Genomic DNA, 21,253 nt, shown 5'->3' on the forward strand with positions numbered 1-21,253 from the left:
ACAGTCCTAAATCAAATATATTGCAATACCTCTTCAAACTACCTACTTACCCCAACTATACTAGACATTTTCAAGGAGGTAGAAATGAACCTAAACAAAATAATTCCAGCATTTTGGGGAGTTCTAACGGCCTTTTTTTTGGGAGAGGGGGGGCTTCCTAGCTTTTAGGAGGCGTGAAATGCAGAATTCTAGTGGCCTGTGAATAAGGCATTTACTCAAGCGAATAAAATGTTAGAAATAACTTTACAGCCCATTTGCTTTACCAAAGTGCTCTCTCCTGGTCAGAAGATAGTATTGCAAATGGAGAGTGGTGAGAGATGGTTACATTTCACATCATGTAGTTTTTAAATAGAAATACCATATAGATACACACACACACACTGCAGTGGTATTTCTACATAAAATTGATGTCATGAATTCTCCCTGTCCAATCATCTTCCTTTTACAGGTCTGTGAAAGTTACATCCCAAGCGAGTTTTGCAGTTTCCAGGATGAAAGGAAAATACTATGCAGGAATTGTATGGATTAAAGCAGGCTTTCTCAACCAGGGTTTCTTGTTGGTCTTGGAAGGGTTTCCTGAATAGATAGGAGTTATGTTTTTAATATAAATGTTTTAAATTTGTTAAACATTTATTGGGTAATATGGCCATATATGGTCATGTCAATGCACCCATCTCTCTCAAACTGGGTCAGTGATGGGCCTGGAGAGAGTGAGAAGGGGAGGGGCCCTGGGTGGGCATGTACACAGCTATGCTTCCCAACCATATTCTGCATGATTGTACCACTTTTGAGGTTTCTTGAAACTTGAAGAATGTTTCAGGGATTTCCCAACAGTAAAAAAGTAGAGAAAGGATGGATTAAATGGGTCCCATTTATGGGACCCATCTCTAGAAAATGTACATAAACATTCTGAGTGCAATGAGGGCATTGGAACTGTAACATATGTTAAGTCTTTAGAGAGAGGTCAGAGATCTAACCCTGATCAATCCATATGTAAGGCTCTGTCTGTTGTCTTTCCAGAAAAGCTTCTTTGCATTTCAAGGACAGGACAACTTGGTGAGCAGAAAATGTATTATCTGGTAAACTGCACAGAAGATACACCAACAGGACAAAATAATGCTGATGACCACTGAATTTCCTGCATCCTGGAGGGGGTCAGACTAGAAGATCCCAGAGATCCCTTCCTTGATTCTATGAATACAATAATACAACTCAGATGTCAATGGATAAAACTCTAGTTTTATTGATTTTTAACAGTATACCTTCATCTTCTAGGCTCAGGGGAGAAATCAGCTCAACTGTTTATTTGAAAAATATAATTTTGTGATTAAAAATTAACTTTGAAAAATTAAAATGTCTATTTTCTCTGCCCTCATCTGTCATTTTTATAGAAAATATGGTAGCAATGCAGAATGGCATGTCAGTTCCCCTCAAGGCAGATACATAAACTCTAGAAAAGTCATAGATGCTGTAAACAGTTGACAGTCCTGTTTTTCCTTATGTCTTTCAGTCAGTTTTATGTTCCAATAACTTCTTACCTCAATAGCTCTCTACTTTTCTGATGTCATTGTGCACCTGTTCTTAATTTAATGGTAATTGTTTCTGTTCCCTATCTTTTCAGTTCTATTATAGCAGGAAAAGCAGGATTCACTATACCTGAAGCTGACAAACAAGTTCTTGTGTTTGATTACTTGCTTTCTGCTTCATACTGTGGAAGCAATGGCAAGGTTACAGCAACATGATCCTTTCTTGATTTGAAACCAAATGACAATTCTTACTGGTGTCATTAGAAATGGTAAAGGATAAGTCCCTTAACAAGCAGCTGTTGTAGTGTTGTTAATAATAATAATAATAACATAACCAACAACTCTGGGTGGGTTGGAGGGAGATAGAGGGGCCTACCCTGGCCTCAGGCCCAGCCTGGTGCAGCAGGATACTGGGCTGCTTCAGGGCTTGGGGGTGGGTGGGGAACAGGGCTTAGCTCCTGCCCACCACTGCAGCCTGGCATCTCGGTCCCAGTGGCAACAGCTTGCTCTGCTTGCCGCTAGGACCAAAAAGTAGAGAGCTATTGAGATAAGAATTTATTGGAACATAAAACTGACTGAAAGACATAAGGAAAAATAGGATTGTCAATAGTTTATCTTGGGATTGGTTGGATGTGTTTTTGTAAACTCTCTGTGTGGGTAGCTTGGAGGGACATCAGGGCTACCTCGAAGCCTGCAAAAATTTTCAGAGGTCACTCCACAGTCCAAAGGTTGAAAAAGGCTAATTTAAAGCCCCTTCCAAAGCAGGTATATACCTTTCTCCTCGTATCTCTACAATGGAAAGGGCTTGAACCTTAGTTTTTAAAAAATAAAAGAAAGATAGCCATTCAAAGAATATGATACACACACAATGGTATAATGTCATATCACTATAATGATATTCTAGTGCCATTTCCTTTAAAGAAAAATTAAAATGCCCTTGGAAGCAGGAAGATAAAATGGCTACTGTAGGGAAAAATGTATGCCATGTGGACAGAAAACACACACACAGCCCTACACAGACAGAAGCTTTTCAGGCACTACTGAGATATTTTACAAACTTAGGAACAAAACCAGTTTTGAAAAAGATGAGAAGAAAAACCAGGGAAGTTCCAACAAGGTACACAAATTCATCATGATTTTGTAGGGCAATGGGAAAAACTGCTTCCTAACAGCTCTGAAACTGGGGCGGATAAACAATGTGACAATAGCTTGAGAAAGATGATTGGATTCTTTGCCATCGCTCATTTCTCTTATGTCTCCTAGATGTGCATGTGTCCTGTTTACTGTCATGGTGAGGGAAGCCCAAGCCTCTGACTTCATTTCCTCTCCAGTTTTCAGGGCAGGTGGGCTTTCTGATTTCCACAAAGCACAGCAGAGTTTGGGCAGTGGAATGAACATATTCTTGATTCCTTCGAAATCTTTCAGAATTTAAGTATTTGGTCTTTGGGTTATCGCTAAAAGATACTGGAAACCGACACGGAGTGAAAACCTAAATCCAATTTGAGCTGTGAAGGAGAGCTCTCTTGAAGGGACCTGCTGCAGTAAACTGACTAACACTGAGAGCAAGGCTTTAGTTAACTTGGTCATCTAGAGCAGGGGTAGTCAACCTGTGGTCCTCCAGATGTCCATGGACTTCAATTCCCATGAGCCCCTGCCAGCGTTTGCTGGCAGGGGCTCATGGGAATTGTAGTCCATGGACATCTGGAGGACCACAGGTTGACTACCCCTGATCTAGAGAACGAGGCCTAAATCAGCTGTTGCAAAATGTGTGAAAGGGATGAGTGCACATGATGTAGTAAAGGAGGAAAAATTTGCTTCTCCTTCTTCCAAAATATTCTTTTTTTTTTTTTGGTTTTGCAAACAAACTTGTCTTCAGTCCAGCTGGACTTGTGAGGGAGCAGAAATTGAAACCCAATAAAAAAGCAGCAGTAAATCAGGAACACAAGGGTCACAGGGGACTAAAGCACTCCAGGTGGTGTGCTAACCCCAGCTACAGAAGGAATGGTTGATTGGTTAAGACAAAGGAATTTTATGACAGCTGCCCACAGTCAGCGATGGTGATCCTCTCGCTTGTCTTGCCGTTCCTGGACCCATAGCGCTCCATTGCTTCCACAATCTTCATTCCATCTTTCACCTGGCCAAAGACCACATGTTTCCCATCCAGCCAATCAGTCTTGGCAGTGCAGATGAAGAACTGAGATCCATTTGTATTGGGGCCAGCATTTGCCATAGACAAGATGCCAGGGCCTGTGTGCTTGAGGAGGAAGTTCTCATCAGCAAACTTCTCACCGTAAATTGATTTGCCACCTGTTTCGTTATGGCGAGTGAAGTCCTGGCACATAAACCCTGGAATGATTCTGTGGAAGCAGGACCCCCCTTGTAACCAAACCCTTTCTCTCCAGTGCTCAAGGCCCGGAAGTTCTCTGCTGTCTTTGGAACCTTATCTGCAAATAAGTCGAACGTGACGCGCCCCAGAGGCTTGCCGTCAGTGCATACGTCGAAGTAGACGATCGGATTGGCCATGGCGGGAATGAATCGAGTGAGGAGGGAAAAAAATAATAAAAGCAGAGGTGGTGTTAGCACCAGCAGCTACGGCTCTACAGGGGCGAGCTCGGCGCAGCAGCTTTCCAAAATATTCTGCACTCTTTTCCTCCCTAACTCACTCTCTGACCCTCTCATTCTGCTGCCCATTTCTCTGGGAAGATAACAAGAACTCTTTCACCCACCTTATCCCACTCAACAAGGTAGAAAGGGGCATGTATTTCAGGAAAAGGCAGCCATTGAGGGCAGGGGCATGATTTTCCACTGGTGTTAGGCAAGAAATGACTGAGCAGGTGCATTATTTCCTCAAGGCAGGCCTCTGCCCAAAACCATTAAAAAAGCAAAATTAGGAGGGGTGGGGCAGCAGCAGATGACAATGGAGATAGAAGATCCAATAAGAAACACTTGCTAGTCAAGAATGTTCAGTAAAGCCATGGCTGAGTCATAGCCTGGAAACAGAGGACACATTGGAGCACATTCAGGTAGAACACCACGTACTCTGTTTCAGTGGATCATGGCAGACATTTCCCTAGCAAGATGGAAGGACAGCCACTAACCAAACAGCCTAATGTCCACGCAGAGGTCCAGCTAAATTAGTACTTTTTAAACCAACTAGAAACTGTTCCCAGGGCCTCAGGCAGAGGTTTCTATCCAGCCTTGTTGCATGAGATACCCAGAATTGAACCTGAGACTTTCTGTATGCAAGGCTTGTGCTCAGCCACTGAGTTACTTCACCCTGACATTGTTGGCTGCATGCCCAATAACCTCTAGGATAAGGCTGCACAATCATCTGCCAGAAACTCAAGACAAGGGACCCTTCTGCCGCAACAGAGGCAAACAGACAGCACAATAGCCAATTAATAGAATGGATTTTAATTAAAAATGAATAAGAAACAGAAGGGTGGGAAAGGCAGGAATTAATATAGCAAGCAGGAGAGAGCAAACTATTTAAAGGGCATGGATAGATGAGGAGAAGGGAAAGGAGGAACATGCGTGAAGGGCCAACAGCATGTGGGGTGAGCCAAGAAGGTAGAGGGCTGCTTGATGAACTAGCTCGGTATCTTAGCAGCGGAGGCAACTCCTACAACCGCCATTTTCCAAGCAGTCAAACTACCTGTTGCAGTTCAGCTGTCTTAGTAATAACTTGCCCAGGTTGAAGGAACAGAGATGTCTGGAGAGTTTATATCATGAGTTTGGCTTTCTGGTATCACCTTTTTCTCAGGAGCAGAAAGAATTTAGACTCTTGTGAAGTGTCCTGGCTTGGTTTCCTCTTCTGAGGAGCAGCCTGAGTGGTGCAGGAAGCAGGGAGCCAGGCTCTTACCTGATCTGGACCCCAACACCAGCATACTCAGCATAGAGGAATAACACTTTGCCTGTCAGCGCGGACATTGGGCAGCAGCATCACCATGGATTACCTACGTGATCTTGCAGGTGGTAGATCTGCTCTGGTGGTTCAGGACAGCTCCATCCTGCCGGTCGCACCACAAGCACTCCACAAACAGGGTCCACAGCCTGAGGCCACAGTTCCTTCAGCCCTTCTTGAGGAATAAGCAAGCTGCGATCTGCAAGGCTGCTGAACCTATTTATGCATGGCATGTCCACAAGAGTCTGGGCATAAGAATCACACATAGCCTGTAAGCTGATGAATGGCCAATTCTAGACAAAATATGAATCGCGTACAGCATAGGACTGGAGTATGGGGTAAGAAGCTGCAGGTTCTTGCATCCTCTCTCCCTCCATTTTCACTGCATCTGCATTTTTAACCAGGACTTTGCTAGTGCAAATAGATGGCTGCTACCATTTCCCATCCTCGTCTTGGAAGTAATGATTGTCTCATTTTGCTAAGGACATTATTAAGGAATTAAGTGAAAATGAATTAAGCTTAATTTAATGGTTATTTTAAGACTTGTCCTTATCACAGAGTATTCCAGAGTTTCATTCTCCCACTTGCTGAAGATGAGAATTAACATGCATGCCCCATGCTGAGCTGCTGCTGCAAATCCCAAACCCATCCCAATGGAAGTTTACTTAATGCTAAGGGGAACATTCAGCTGGAGCCTCTTTCTGCACCACAGAATGCAAAATGAGTTGATGCAACACAGATACAGATGAGGGGCTTTGTTTGGTGAAGTCTGGGTAGACAGAAAAGCTACAGAAGGATATCCAGTAAGAGGTGGATTGGGGCCAAGGGTCATTAATAGATACAGCATCCAAATCTGGGAAAGTATGATGGATGAGTGTTAATGTGGAACAACTTTGTGTGGGCAGAACAATTTTGGAGAAGTAAAAAAGAGGTTGTGATTCCAGCAAAACACAAAGAAAGGAGACACGGTTGTGTTCAAAATTACAGGGAGGCCATCAATAGTCAGAGCTGTACTAGGATCTTGATGGTGCTTAGTTTTTTAAAACAAAGAATCATGCCTGTTTTTACTTCACCCCTCTGATCTTGAGACTCAGAAGCAGAGAGAGAGAGAGAGAGACAGACAGACAGACAGACAGACAGACACAGACACAGACAGAAAGAGAGACAGAGAGACAGAGAAAGAGACTTAGGGCTTTCCACAGGCAGGGAATGGTTTTTACACCACCTAGTTTCTCTCTTGGGCTCCAGTTCTTTCTCCTGTACCTGTTGCACACAATGCCTCATAGTATTCTTCCATGTGCTTCTTGGGGCTTCTTCATCTGCAGAGACATTTGCATGGCATGGCTCCCCAGTGGTTGCCTGCTCCGATAGTCTGGAGAGAGGCTCTTCATTAAGACTCCACACCCTCTGTCTTCCAGGAGTCCTTCTTTCATGCAGAGGTTTCTAAGTCTTGATTTTGAGCTATGATGCATTCCTCCTCTCCTTCAATGACTCCAAGGCCTGATTTAAATCACTCTAGATTCTAGTAGATCACAAACCTCCCTTCAACCAACATAAAGTATGTAGATGAAGGAAATGTGTTTTTCTGCTTTGCATAATTTATTCCAGAACAGGTCTATCAATCACCTAATAGTGAATCTGGAATTCGTTTAATGTGAATCACTCTGCTTTCAAAAATCAAAACACAGACAAACATAACCAAGGAAATATGGCCAAATAACAAAACATTTAAAAGAATCCCTGACAACTTTCTTCCCTACCCAAGCAGGTGAACCCTGCACACATGGACATTAGGAGCAATGAGAGAGCCAGCTTGGTGCAGTGGTTAAGAGCGGCAACTTCTAATCTGGAGAGCCAGATTTCATTCCCCGCTCCTCCACATTCAATCAGCTGGTGACCTTGGGCTAGTCATGGTTCTGTTAGAGCTGTTCTCACAGAGCAGTTTTGTCAGCCCCGCCTACCTCACTGGGTATCTGTTGTGGGGAGAAGAAGGGAAGGGGATCGTAATCCACTATGAAACTCCTTGGATCGTGAAAAGCAGGATACAAAAATGAACTCTTCTTCTGATGCATGATCTGTTGCAAGAGCAAATTGACTGCAAATGGAGAGTTTAACAATAACAATTCCAACTCCACCTAAAACTGTTACAAATCATATTACAATGTTTTGCACATGAACATTCTTGCAGTGGTTTCCTGAGTCTGTGCTTTTCATCGTCTGTCGTCTTCCCAAACACCCAAGAGGGGAGCAAGAATCTTACCAAAGCCCTGCTTTCCTTAGTTATCTTGCACTTGCTGAAGAACACTGAGAGACGCTAGATGCTTTCTTTTTCTAATATTCTAGCCTCATATTTTCCTGTCTGACTCCCTGCTATCAAGTGAGTTCATCAAGCATTCTGACCTGGATCACAAACTTTTTGCATGTTTTTGCATAATTGTCTGGGTAACGTGTCCAATTCAGTAAGTTCCAAACAGGCACTAGAATCATAGAGTTGGAAGGGTTCTCCAGGGCCATCTAGTCCATCCCTAGTAAAATTCATGCAGAAAATTCACAACTACCTGCCCACCCACAGTGACCCTAATTCCATATCTAGATGATGCCCCCCCCAAAAAAAAGACAGAATCCTATGCCCATCTGACCTGGAAGAATTTTACCTTCTGGTCCCAAAGTGGCAATCAGCGTTTCCCTGGGCATGCAAGAAAGGGCCACAAGAGCCAAGCTCAGACACAGTCCCTTCTGCCCACCCATTTACAATCTGTCTAAGTTCACAACAGGATGGATGCTACTGAATGATGGGTGTTGCCAGATGCAGAGGCACAAAAGCAATATTTGCACTCTAATGTGTGTGAGTGTACAGTATTGTCAAGTCATGACCCCAGCAAGAGACCTTCCAGACAAGTGAGAAGCATAAGTGGTTTGCCACGGCCTTCCTTTGGGAAGGGGCCATGGCACAGTGGTAGAGCATCTGCTTGGCATGCAGAAGGTTCCAAGTTCAATCCCTGTCATCTCTGCCCATGATGATGCAAAGGACCTCTACCTGAGACCCTGGAAAGCCACCATCCGTCTGGATCAAGGCTCTGAAGGGAGTATCATGTTTATTCGTCTGCCAAGCCTTCTTTGGTCATTTCCCATTCAAGCACTGATCTTGCTTAGCTTCCGAGATCTGACTAGATCAGACTAGAGCAGGCCACCTTCCCTCTCACACAAAATGTAGCAGATTTTAAATAACATCTGATGTGACTATGTGCCAGCATCAGCTATTAGGCCAGCTGCTGTGCTGAATTCTGCCAACAGTGCAGGTACAGAAATGTGGAAAATGTTGCTCATTTTCAATCATACACAAATTATTAGTGTGAACATATGGGGTGCATGTGTTGAGAGAAAGCAGGCATTGTACAGAAAGTATTCCTGTACAAAGGAAAGCCTCCTGCTTATCTGCTTCCATATTCATTTTAGTTTGATGTGTGATCTTCTTAACTAAAAGAACATTTCAAACTTTCCAAAACCATTGAAGAATGGAAGGAAAATGGGACATAAAATAACAGGAAGTTCAGATTTAGGCTGACAAGAAAGAATAAAATGGCATCTGTAAATAAGGTGATAAAAGTATTTAGACTGTCCTGCCTTTACACCAGTGGTCCCCAACCTTTTTATCACCGGGGACCACTCAATGGCGGGGACCACTCACTGGGGACCACTCAACGCCTTTTACTGAGGCCCGGTATGTGTGTCTGTGTGGGGGGTAGTTTACTCCTCTACTCTCAACCACTGCCCTAACGCTCTCTGATCGCTATGGTAATGTTTAAACATCCCTTCAAAATAAAATACAGACACGCCACAACAATAAACATAAGGAACATTTTATTTTCATGGAAATTTTAACTCATGACAATGACAAATCAATGGGAACCCTGAGCTTGTTTCTCTGCAACGAGATAGTCCCATCTGGGAGTGATGGGAGACAATGACACCCAAAGTGTGTTGTAAAGGGCCGGGGGGATGAAGTTTAGGGCTGGGGGGGGGGAGAAGGCGTCCTTCGGGGCCCACCTCCAATTAGTCGAAGGACCACATGTGGTCTGCAGCCCACAGGTTGGGGATCGCTACTTTACACCATGTAATGCCAGCTGCAGTGCATCATCTCTGAGCAACTAACTTAAAAGCAAAAGAAAACAAATGAAAGCTAGCAGATAACTTTGGTGGGTGGTTGTAGAGTCCAGGTAGAGGTGCATGCCAACTAGAGGATCAAAGGAAGGATCAAAATTCATTCTGTCAAGTATTTTTTTAAATCCATTCTAAATAACTCAAAGACTTTTCAGTATCTAGAACTGCTAACATAGCAGGCAATTTAACAGCTTGCTCTGATTTTTAAAAACTTATTTTTAGACTTGGGCTTTACAAATAATAATCCCTAATTTCTTTATTGGAAGGAAGCATTCTTAGTCTCAGTATTCATCCAAGACAGAGGAGAAAAAGTTTCAAATCCTATTTAAGAACACGACTGAGTTTGTGTGTTTGTGTGTGTGTGAGTCCCTTGTTAAATGATCTTTACTGAGCTTGAATATTATCATGATTTTTGCCTGCTTTCATGAATCTTTCTTGTTCGCCTGCAAGTCTAACCAAAGAATAAGCAGAGACAGGACATCCAAAAACATTTAATAAATCTAGAAGGCAAGTTGTCCTCTCTAAGAGAACTGTTATTTTTAGCTGCTTAACTGTATTTCTAATTTCCTCATCAGCAATATACTTGTCTAGAAATCCTTTTTGAGCTAGATCCAGAGCCTGTATTAAGTTTAAACAGTGATCAGTTTCTTCATAATGAACTTTTTCTGCTGAACACTGATCCCAATGAAAACAAATTAAAGACTGTGTTAATGTATTTACTTAGGGAACTGGTGGCATTCATTGCAGTTATTGCTTTTTCCATTCTATTGATACAGATAAAATAAAGTCTTATGAGGTTTGACAGTGTCCAAAATGAATAATTTCTTCTGTGCCACAACAAGTTGTCCATAAATTCAATTAGATGGATAGTGTTTGTGTGACCAAGGTCTATTAAGCATTACTGTTTCCCCTTGCTTTCACTGTTCAGGTCCATTGAGTTTTCTTTGTCATTGTGCATTGATTTTCCTCCATTCAGCACTCAGTTCACTTTCTGGTTGCTGTTTCCCCAGGTTTTCTAAGAGTGCTGTTGTGCTGATTCTTCCCTTGTTTCACTTTCAAATCAAAGGTAATCCAAAAGCATAGGATTCCTTTGGATTTCCCTCTGCCCTTTCGCCACCCCTTGAAGATCACATTCCCACCAGCATTGAGGATGTTCTGCCCATGCTGCACCTTCCACCATTCTATCCCTAGTCTCAGATTGCTGAATTTTAAAAAAACAGTAGGGGGGAAGTTTCAAAAGGAGTTGCACATATTACGAGACCATGTGACTCCCATTTAGTTCCTCACTGGCATTGACTTGAAAGGGGGATCAGAGAGAGAGAGACTGGGATGGGAAAGCTAAAGCTTAGAAAACATTTCCCCCTTTAATGCTTTAGTGAACAAAGTTTTTTAGGGAAATCATTTTGGTGGCCTTTAGAAGCTTAACGTTAAAATGGCAGCTGAGCCACATGGACCTTCCACAAACTGATGAACTTGAGAATTGCCTGGGATCGATCCATTTGGAAGACAGAGAGCAAGCAACACAAGACAGGCTTTTAAAAACTGCCAACATCACAACTACTATGTAGAATTAAATTAGAAAACCACACACGTTTATGTTGTTTGTTTGTTTATTGCATTTTTGCACCTCCCTCCTGGCAAGCTAGCTCGGGAACAGGCAGGGAATGAACATTACTATGCAGCTGTATCAAGGTACTGGCAAAAATACCTGGTGGCACAAGACTAAAAAAGCTCTCTAGAGCTTCTGCCAGAGGACTTCTCTCCCATCCAAATTGAAGCCTTGTGCAAAATGTGGTGGAGTTGCAGTTGTCTTTGCACAGGCAAGCAAGCACCCACACGCTGCCAACTATCACAGCTTGTAGTGCCAGTAGGAGTGGGTTTTACTGTGCATTTTGTACACTCAATATGTTTCCCCATATTATGAGACCATGTGACTCCCATTTTTCACAGTGGCTGATAACACAGCAGAGAATCTCCTGGTGCTTGGCAATATGGAAAACAAGTATTGCATTCAGGGCACTTACTTTCTTTATTCCATTGTCAATCCTGTTGAATTCAGATCGCTTTGAACTCGATTCTTCCTCCCCCCCCCCATTGAAACAGGAAAGTCTTCTGCACGTGGTTAGGGAGGCTCAGAAGGAGGGAGGAAGCCAAGTCTCTTTCTTTCTTTTCTTGAAGGGGGGGGAGAGGAGCCAAACAGGGAGCCTCTTTCTTTTCTTGGAGGGGTGGGGGAGAGGATCGAAAAAGCAGAGGAGGTAGGAAAAATCCAGGACCGACAGAAATTGAGAGAAATTAGGGGCTTCTCCTTTAAGGCAAGCGTGTCACATGACCAGGTGTAGCCTATCAGAGGTTCTCTACCATGGAGCTTTTTTTCCCAAATGGATATTCAGGATTAAAAGCAGTCGGAGATATCGCACAATAAAGGTAGGGTCACACCGGATCAATCCTTCTTGCTGCAGAAGGAAATTTTAAATCACCCAAAATCCAAATGGAAATTGCATTCTGTGTAGAGGGCAGGGACTGAATCGATCTGGGGTTGGAATAAAAGCTCCGTGCAGTTTACACCCAAGACCAAAGCTGGTATTACTGACACAGTCTCTGGAATGAGCATAGGCAGTTGCAGTTAATGAAATGTTGCATTCAGGTGCTTTTACTCTACCCAGGAGTTCCAGGAGATACAAAAGACATCACAAATAGTCAAGGCAAGAGACAGAGAATAGTCAACAAACTGGTTTACAAAGTCAGGGAGCCAAGGAATTCTGGGGTTAAAGGTCCAAAGCTTGGAATCCAGGGCAGGAGGCAGGGTCCTGGTTGTTTACTGAAAAAGCAAGCACAAATTATCAGGACAAAATACAAGGCAATACTCTGTTTACTGAAGGAATCCAGCTATGGTGTAGCGAGGTTGCTTCCACAATGAGTTTCATTCAATGTTTCCCTTTTATTAGCCTAATTAGCTGATGCATCTCTAGTTGTCATTCCTGTTCCTGCCATGATTCTGCTTTGGGAGTTAATGCTGATCACAATTATCCAATTAAATGGGCACTTCTTTGTCTTTACCATGCTGTCTAATGCTCTTTCCATCTTCTTTCCATCTTTCCATCTTGGTGACCAAGACAAATTCCTGTCCTATTTTCTTCATTTCCTGATAGAATGAGGAACCCTCAGTCTCTGATTCATCTTTTGCTGGATCTGATTTCATGTGCAACTTTTCAGATAGGCATTCCACAGGTATAGTCCCTGATTCTTCCTTTTCCTCATCTTCAGAGGAGGAGCCTTGTGACTGACTCATGACACTGGGTTTTGAAGCTACTTGTCAGTTTCAAGAAAGTCTTGTCAGTTTCACCATTGATTTTTCCTTATGTGTCTGCATTCCTTTCTGTTCCCTTTCATTGAATGATTAATGCTAAAATGCATGCGCAGAACTTTATGAGACACCTTGCTCTAAAATAACATTTCTTCTGCTTAGGGATGTTACTTGCCAAACTGACCAGGAAAAAAAAAGGTTTATGGGAAGGAAAGGCTACTATCTGCAAACTGATAGCTTAATTCTACACAATGGCCATTAGGTTGAGACAGTGATTTGTGGAAGCAAATAAATGAAATCTACTCTATGTTCCATTTGAATATAGAATAGAGCAGTGGTCCCCAACCTTTTTATCACCGGGGACCAGTCAACGCTTGACAATTTTACTGAGGCCCCGGGGAGGAAGGTAGTCTTTTGCTGAGGGACGTCGCCGCTGCCTGAGCCCCTGCTCCACTTGCTTTCCCGCCAGTGCCCCTGCCTGCTGGGGGTACTGTCAGCAGCAGCTGTGCAGTGCCACGCCGAGGGGTAGCCCCAGCCACGGCGGCCGCTAGAGAGCACCAAAAGTAAGAGTGGCAGGGCAGCTCCCAAGGCAGTACCTGGAGAGGAGGACGAGGAGGAGCCGTGGCCCGGTACCAACTGGTCCACGGACCGGTACCAGTCCCTGGACCGGGGGTTGGGGACCACTGGAATAGAGATTTTATCTTTGTTTCACAATATTCTTAGACTGTTATACATAAAATCTTATTATATTTATCAATGATGTGTACTTCCTGCATTAATATAATTTTAGCCTGTATTTGTTGGTATTATTTTATGGTACCTGGTATTATAAGAGCCTCTTGTGGCGCAGAGTGGTAAGGCAGCCGCCTGAAAGCTTTGCCCATGAGGCTGGGAGTTCAATCCCAGCAGCCGGCTCAAGGTTGACTCAGCCTTCCATCCTTCCGAGGTCGGTAAAATGAGTACCCAGCTTGCTGCTGGGGGGTAAACGGTCATGACTGGGGAAGGCACTGGCAAAGCACCCCGTATTGAGTCTGCCATGAAAACGCTAGAGGGCGTCACCCCAAGGGTCAGACATGACTCGGTGCTTGCACAGGGGATACCTTTACCTTTACCTTTTACCTGGTATTATGTTGTATTTAAAATCATGGGCAAAACCTGAACCAGGAGGATTTAAATGGAAGATGCTGGTTGGACGCTGTGCAGCTGCAATAGGGCAATTATGTGTGTGGCGTGTGTATATAACCCTTTTGGACACCATACACACACACACACACACATCAAAGTGACATTCCACCCTGATTTAGAAAAGTTGTGGTTGTTGCTGTTGCTGTTGTTGTTGTTGTTATTGTTGTAGCTGTAGAATAAATACACAGGAGCAAAGGGAGTGGTGTGTAAGGCAGGTATAGAGTCCAAAGTTTACTGCTCTGAAAATCTGCAATAAGATGTGCATGTTTAATGAGCCCACGTCAACTAGGAGATTTTGCATGTAATTTCCCCTGAATGTATTGTTATAGGAAGCCATTTATTAAAATGTTCTCTATACACTTATTTTAAAGCATTCCACATTGCCTGGAAGGACATATTAAGGGTATTACTAGCTTCAGAGGGGGTCCAATTATGACCTTCCCCCACCCCACCCTGGGCAGGCCAGCCGAAGCCTGGAGAGGCCTTGACAGGAGTCTTCAGGGTGAGGGGCGGGGGACGACCACTGGTGGGGACTCCATTCCTGCCCCCCCCCACCCTGAAAAGGCCCACTGAGGCCAGTGGGCCTTTTTAGGGCCAGGGCAAGCACTGGTGAGGACTCCACTCTTCCCCTCGCTGTCCGGGGCAGCCCTGTTGTGGTCTGGCAAGGCCACTCCTGGAGGTGCTCAGGGGGGGGGCTGGCTTGCCCTCTCCCCACAGCAACATCACTCAGGCCTGTTGAGGCTGCAGCAGGGGCTGCTTGGGGCAGAGACAAGTGCTGGCAGGGGTTCCCTTCCTCCGTCCTTCCCCCACCCCGACCCCCACCAGGCCCGCAGTCCCAGGCCCTCTGCTCTCCCTCCCAGCTCCTGCTTACTGGGCTGGAACTTCTTCCATATGGAAGAATTTGGAGGAGGATGCAAGCAGGGGCAGGACATCCCTCCTGATTGGCTGTTCGTTGGATGGATGGCCAGTCAGGGATGGGACAGCTGGGACAGCCTATCTGATTGGTAGGCAATGAGTCCCAACTCCTCCCAAAACCATCTTACCATTTTATTTAGATGTTCAGATTCAGATGGAAGGTCACAGATATTTGATTAAAAATTCCTTATGCCTTTATATATCTTTTATCAAAATTACTTCCAACTGTGTTAAGACAATGGATGTGGCTTTGCTAACATATTGGTTCTCTATCTGAATTAAAAAATGTGCAAGAAACCAGTTCTCAAACTACATTCACCTCACCTTACCAGGCTGCCTCTGAGTCCGCTTTGGAAGACCTGGGAGAGATTGTGTTGGCAAGTAGCCTTTGTCTTGGAATGTGGAAGGCCAGGTCTTAGTTCCCCTGGGATATTCCAGCAAGTGTCTTTCCTTGCATGTTCAGCATTTAAAATATTAGAATAACCCCCTGTTCTTTTTCTATTTGTGAAGACCTTAGAAAAAGTGGGCAGCCATTATTTGGCTCCCTCCCGACTTCCAGTGTTCTGGTGCAGTGGTTAAGAGCGGAAGCTTCTCTTTTTTATCTTAATTTTTTTATTAGACAAAAAAGAAAACAAATATGACAATGCCAACACAAATACTTTGAAGAAACACACACAAAATGATTAACTAAATACACAAATTAACATAATTACATTATTAACTCCTATACCTTGCTATCCAAAGAATTCTTTTTGTATTTTACTACATTATTCCAGACTGAATCAAATTAATCTGGCGAGCTGGGATTGATTCCCTGCTCCCCCACATGCAGCCAGCTGGGTGACCTTGGCCTAGTCACAGTCATGTTAGGGCTAAAGCTCTCTCAGTCCCACCTACCTCTCAGGGTGCCTGTTGTGGAGAGAGGAAGGGAAGGAGATTGGAAGCTGCTTTGAGACTCTTTCTGGAAGAGAAAAGTGGGATATAAAAAAATAATAAAATTTGTTCTTCTTACTGAGGCAACCAAATGCTGAAATAATAACTGACGCATATTAGACCTTATTTTCAAACTGTTATAAAATTTAATATTATAATCTTATTACTGAATATAACTAACTTTTAACAGATCAGGTTATCCAAAGATATGTGTTGTGGCTCTTTGGCTATGATTTCCCACTCTTGGATCCCCTCCCCACCAAGTGTTGCCATGGCTTGTCTTATTTATTTAGCCTATTTTAATCCTACCCTTCCTTCAAGGAGCCCAGGTGGCACACATGGTTTTCTCCTCTCCCATTAGGCCCTCAGAACAACCTTGTGCAGTGGCTGAGCAGACAGAGAGGGACTGAAAGTCACCCAACGAGCTTCATGGCCAAGTGGGGACTTTTGCTGGGGTCTCCTAGATCCAAGGCTGACATTCTAGCCCCCTACACCACACAACATGCAGCATGCTGGGGGGGGGGGGTTGTCTACATTGGACAGGAGAGTTCAGGCCATGGACATTATAACTCAGAGTAGGTAGTGGTTCAGCCATAATAACACAATTTTAAGAAAAAGCCTATGTCCACACACTGCCATTCTGCCTATATGTCTGAATTTTCAGGTCCTCCAGATGGTCCAAGACTTGCTGCATGGTTTAAAATGAAAAGCCTCACCTGGGGTTCTTCTTGCCAAATTCACAGAGCAGTCCTAAAAATATTAAAAGCCCTATTTAATTGATCTGAGTAGGATTCTGAGTAGACCTGCTTAAGCTGCAAATGCTGCCATAGCTACCCTGATGGTGGCAGGCAGCATCTGATAACTTTGCTTGAAATTCGCTTTGAAACCTGATCCCACCATGGACACTGTCCACATCTGGATTCGTTTTTGAGCTCTGGTTCAGAAGCAGCCTGCATTGTTGACATGTCCTCCTTAGTTAACGGAGCTTGGGCGGCAGGAGGCAGGGGCTGAGGCTGTGGCTGCCTTGGCAGCTTTGGAGCCATTTTAACTGTATTGCTCCCTGCTGCCTCTGGCTGTTTAGGAAGAAAGCACTGTCTGGAGGGGAATTCCTGAGTTAATGAACTCACCATCTAATAGCATAATTGTAACCCTCAGCAGGGGGCCCAAAGAGAGAGCATCGAGATCATTATCATTAGTGGTGTGTGTGTGGGGGGGGGTGAGTGTGTGCGTATGAGTGTTTGTGTGTGTAATTATAGCTCTGCAAAGTCTGGAGCTCCACATTCGGAAGCTGCCATCCCCATTCAGAAGGTGCCCCTTTCCCCTTCCACCTGAAGTTATTGTTGCAATTAGGAGACACACACCCCAATATATATTTGTTTTGTCAAGGCTGCTATGGTATCTCCCCAAGGTGAGCCTTTAGCTCACACCTCCGAATTCTCTGGCTGCTGGGGTTTCTGTTCTACTTGAGCACATGGTCTCCATTTTTGTCCTCCTGAAAAGTGCTGGTTTTCTGTGCCAAGATTACAGTAAGAAAGGGTTTGGATCCATTGCTATGGACTTTGTCTATGTGAGGGTACTGTTGTCATAGTTGGATCTGAAGTGATCTCTAAGGGTGCCTCTGGGCTCTTCCTCCAGATCTCCATGTGCTTAGGAACGGTGGAAAGACTGATTGTGGAGTTTTCCTGGCTGCCAGGTGTTGAATGCGGGGGGGGGGGGAGTAGGGGCGGGTGTGTACTGGCCTGGGTAAAGCAATAAGGGCATCCTGCCGCTGCTGTGTACTAACTGGTGTCTTTCATCCATGGAATGTGGAGGATGTCAGTGCACAATTGTCCTGGATGTTGACAACAGTAATGTTGCCAGGAATTTTATGCCAGGAGTGACTTGCTGATGTTGCCCACTTAAATCTAATGTGTACAACTATTTTGCTTCTGCAGCTCCATATGTCTGTGACCCTAGCATTAGCTTTAACATAAAGGAAGCCAGCAGGGGAGCCATAGGATTGGTCCACAATCAGCTAGGTCTTCGCCACAGTTTGAGTTTTCCAAAACCTCTTGGGTATTGAAACACTGATTGTAGTTCTTCTTTATCCTCCTGCCCCTCCAACAAGCACATTGGAATGTCTCCTCTGCCAGATTCAACAAATGCAGGAGTGAAATCAGAAGTAAGACAATGTGATATAGAAACAGAGCTCAGAGGCAACACATTTCACTTCACTAAATAGGGGGGGAACAATAAACATCGGAAGATGCAGTTCAAAGCCTGCCAAAGTCAAAATCCAGGCACGTATTCAGAAGAATTCCTTGGAAACAAAGTTATTCTGCACTTACACTGATACAGTGTTCTGCATATGGTCTCATTAGCTCATTTGTCCTACCCTCCAATACCCTTGAGCCTCTTGTGGCGCAGAGTGGTAAGGCAGCCGTCTGAAAGCTTTGCCCATGAGGCTGGGAGTTCAATCCCAGCAGCCGGCTCAAGGTTGACTCAGCCTTCCATCCTTCCGAGGTCGGTAAAATGAGTACCCAGCTTGCTGGGGGGTAAACGGTAATGACTGGGGAAGGCACTGGCAAACCACCCCGTATTGAGTCTGCCATGAAAACGCTAGAGGGCGTCACCCCAAGGGTCAGACATGACTCGGTGCTTGCACAGGGGATACCTTTACCTTTACCTTTTACCAATACCCTTTAAGGATAAGTAGCCAGGAGCACATGAAATTGTTTGCCAAACCTTTTGTTCCTGGGAAATAAGTTTTGCTTGTCAGTATCATAAAAGAGAATGATTTCAAGTTCCCTTTTCTTTCTGTCTCATTCAAGACCCTTTAGGTTTTAACCATGAGTGTCAAGATGCAAGTGGCCACCAGGAAACATAACAGACATCCTAGAGTCCATGTTGAGAGCCAGCTTGGTATTGTGGTTAAGAGCAGGGGCCTCTAATCTGGAGAACCGGGTTTGATTCCCCCACTCCTCCACAAGCAGCCGGCTGGGTGACCTTGGGCCAGTCACAATTCCCTCAGAGCTCTTCCAGACTCACCTACCTCAAGGGGTGCCTGTTGTGGGAAGAGGAAGGCAAGTCGCTTTGAGACTTCTTCAAGTAGTGAAAAGCAGGGTACATAAAACCTCGCTCTCTCTTCTCTCTCTCATGTTTGCTATGTGGAGATTGATGGGGTAAAGAATGCAGAGCTGAAATATACTCTCAGCACTGAGACCACAAGCAGCCATGATGTATTGACCTTGGCACCTTGCTGAAGAGGGTTATGCAATGTTGGCAAAGCCAAGAAATTCAACAAGATAAGGGTTATCAGAATGACACTGACTGTTGAACATGTCCATGTCAAACCACTTTCTGCAATATGGTGTGGGTTTATGTCTAACCTAATTTGTTAATTGTAATGTGTATGCATAACAGTTTAGTAGGTGACAACACATGCTGGGCGTTTTGTCTCTCTCTGCAGGTTTTGATTAGTTGGTGTCAGTCATTTTTATAAGCTGTCTTGAAGACCTGAACTGTGGAAAGGGAGAATGTAAATATTGCACTGATGCAAAAGTCATAACATGTAGATGGAATAGATAATAAACCATTTGTAGAGCTTGGTGGATGCATGCACGCATGCAAAGTTCCGTAGTCTGTGGGTCAGCTACTCTGAAGAATTTCTATGGAATAATAATGCCTTTGGCTCGTCACTCTCTTTAAGTCTAACTCAGAAGGTTGTTATGCAGTGAAAATGGAAATCCATACACACCACTCAGAATTCTTGGGAGAAGAGTGGGTTAAATGTAATAAGAGAAATACCTTAATATGTATGCATCGTAATGGTAATTTGGGGGGTTGTTTCGGATATTGTTTCGATCATCTCTCTCTGCCCCCTCCCTTTTCTCTGCACGCAGAGTTCAGCATTCTGGGGAAATTGGCCAGGTTCTACAGAGGTGTACTTTAAAACGTGAAATTCTGCACTAACGGTCCTGTTCCTGCACCAATGGGCCAATGGCTGCCGATTTATGCGAACAGTTCCATGCTCAAAGAAAATCTGCTCAGAATATTGCAGCTCTGTGGTGCTCTTGAATTTCTTTGGTCCTTTGGAACTCAGTTATACCAAGCGGAGGAGATTGCAGAATGAATAATAAGATGTTTTCTAGCAGGGGCAAGTCAATCAAATCTGAGCTCTCTGGCTCTCAATAGGCCGCAACAGCCTTGAATCACCGTCCGGGAGTCATGAAATAAGAGCTTGCAGCTAACATTTGAACTTCTCCAGCACCATGTCCAGATGCTGATGGCATTACAGGGAAATTTATGACCAAAGTTGCTGCTGGGCAGCCTCTGCTAAAAGATTGCTTGCAATAGTTCTAGAGTTTATATCTAGCCTCTGCTTCAGGAAGGATTTGCAGCTATGATTTGTACCGTGTGTAGCTCTATAAATACTGGTCGCAGCCTGTTATATATGATGGCAGCTCCACACTTCTATTGGTGATATATCCACCCCCTGTGCACTTGTCTGCAAATAATTTTGCTCTGAGCTGTATGGCGCTGCCGAGTACAAGGAGAGTAAAACAGAAGAGTAATCCAAGAGCAAGCCAATGGCAGAGGCTGTGCCCAATATTGGTGGCAGTCTGTGAGCCTTTGGAGTCAGAGGAAATCAAGGCAGATGACCTCATGGGGACTTTCCACACAGTTCCATCAGAGGTTGGGCTGCATCTTTGAATCAACGACTGCCTTCTGTCCGGCTGACCCATTCAGCTTCTAATTGGCCTGATATTTCCCAAACTGATACAGCAGAGTCAAGTTAAATGTGGCAGCCTGCCCCTTTCCAGAAAGCCTCCTGCAGGCACATCATAAAGTGCATACTACCAGCCTAAGGCCACGCCATTGCACATACTGTGGTCATATGCAAAAGGTTGTGGGATGATGGCACAACCCTTGTTGTAGCTCTTTACACAAGCCCTGCAGAGCAGTCCTGGGCTTAACTTAATTATGTTGATCATCTCGAATCTCTGATTGGTCTGTAGGCCATGTTGGTGAATTGGTCCTTGGGCTTTTGATTTTGCCTTGTTTTTTGACAAAGCTTCATATCCTCCTACTTCTGATGGAGGGGTGCTATTTTAATTTGGCAGCCTTTTCAGGTGTGTGTATATTATCTTTTTCCTGCCAGCGTGGCCTATGGCCAACTTCCAGGCATCTCTCATTGGTTAGCAGTATTGTAAAGTGTTAATTGGTCAATAAGTATTATTGCTATTATTAGCTACTTTTCCGTTGACATGTCTTATTTGTCTTGTGTAAGTGATTTTTCCTCTTTTGCAAATTAGCTGTAGTGGGGTGCTTTTTCTTATGGATACT

At 44.2% G+C, this 21,253-nt stretch overlaps 1 pseudogene; it reads right to left on the bottom strand.

Annotated features, from left to right (window-relative positions):
- Window positions 1-3,372: 3,372 nt before the first annotated feature.
- Window positions 3,373-4,105, bottom strand: LOC143843453 (peptidyl-prolyl cis-trans isomerase A pseudogene; annotated as a pseudogene).
- Window positions 4,106-21,253: the final 17,148 nt, after the last annotated feature.

Source organism: Paroedura picta, chromosome 8 (genome assembly GCF_049243985.1).
Source record: "Paroedura picta isolate Pp20150507F chromosome 8, Ppicta_v3.0, whole genome shotgun sequence".
In the NCBI taxonomy this organism is placed as follows: Eukaryota; Metazoa; Chordata; class Lepidosauria; order Squamata; family Gekkonidae; genus Paroedura; species Paroedura picta.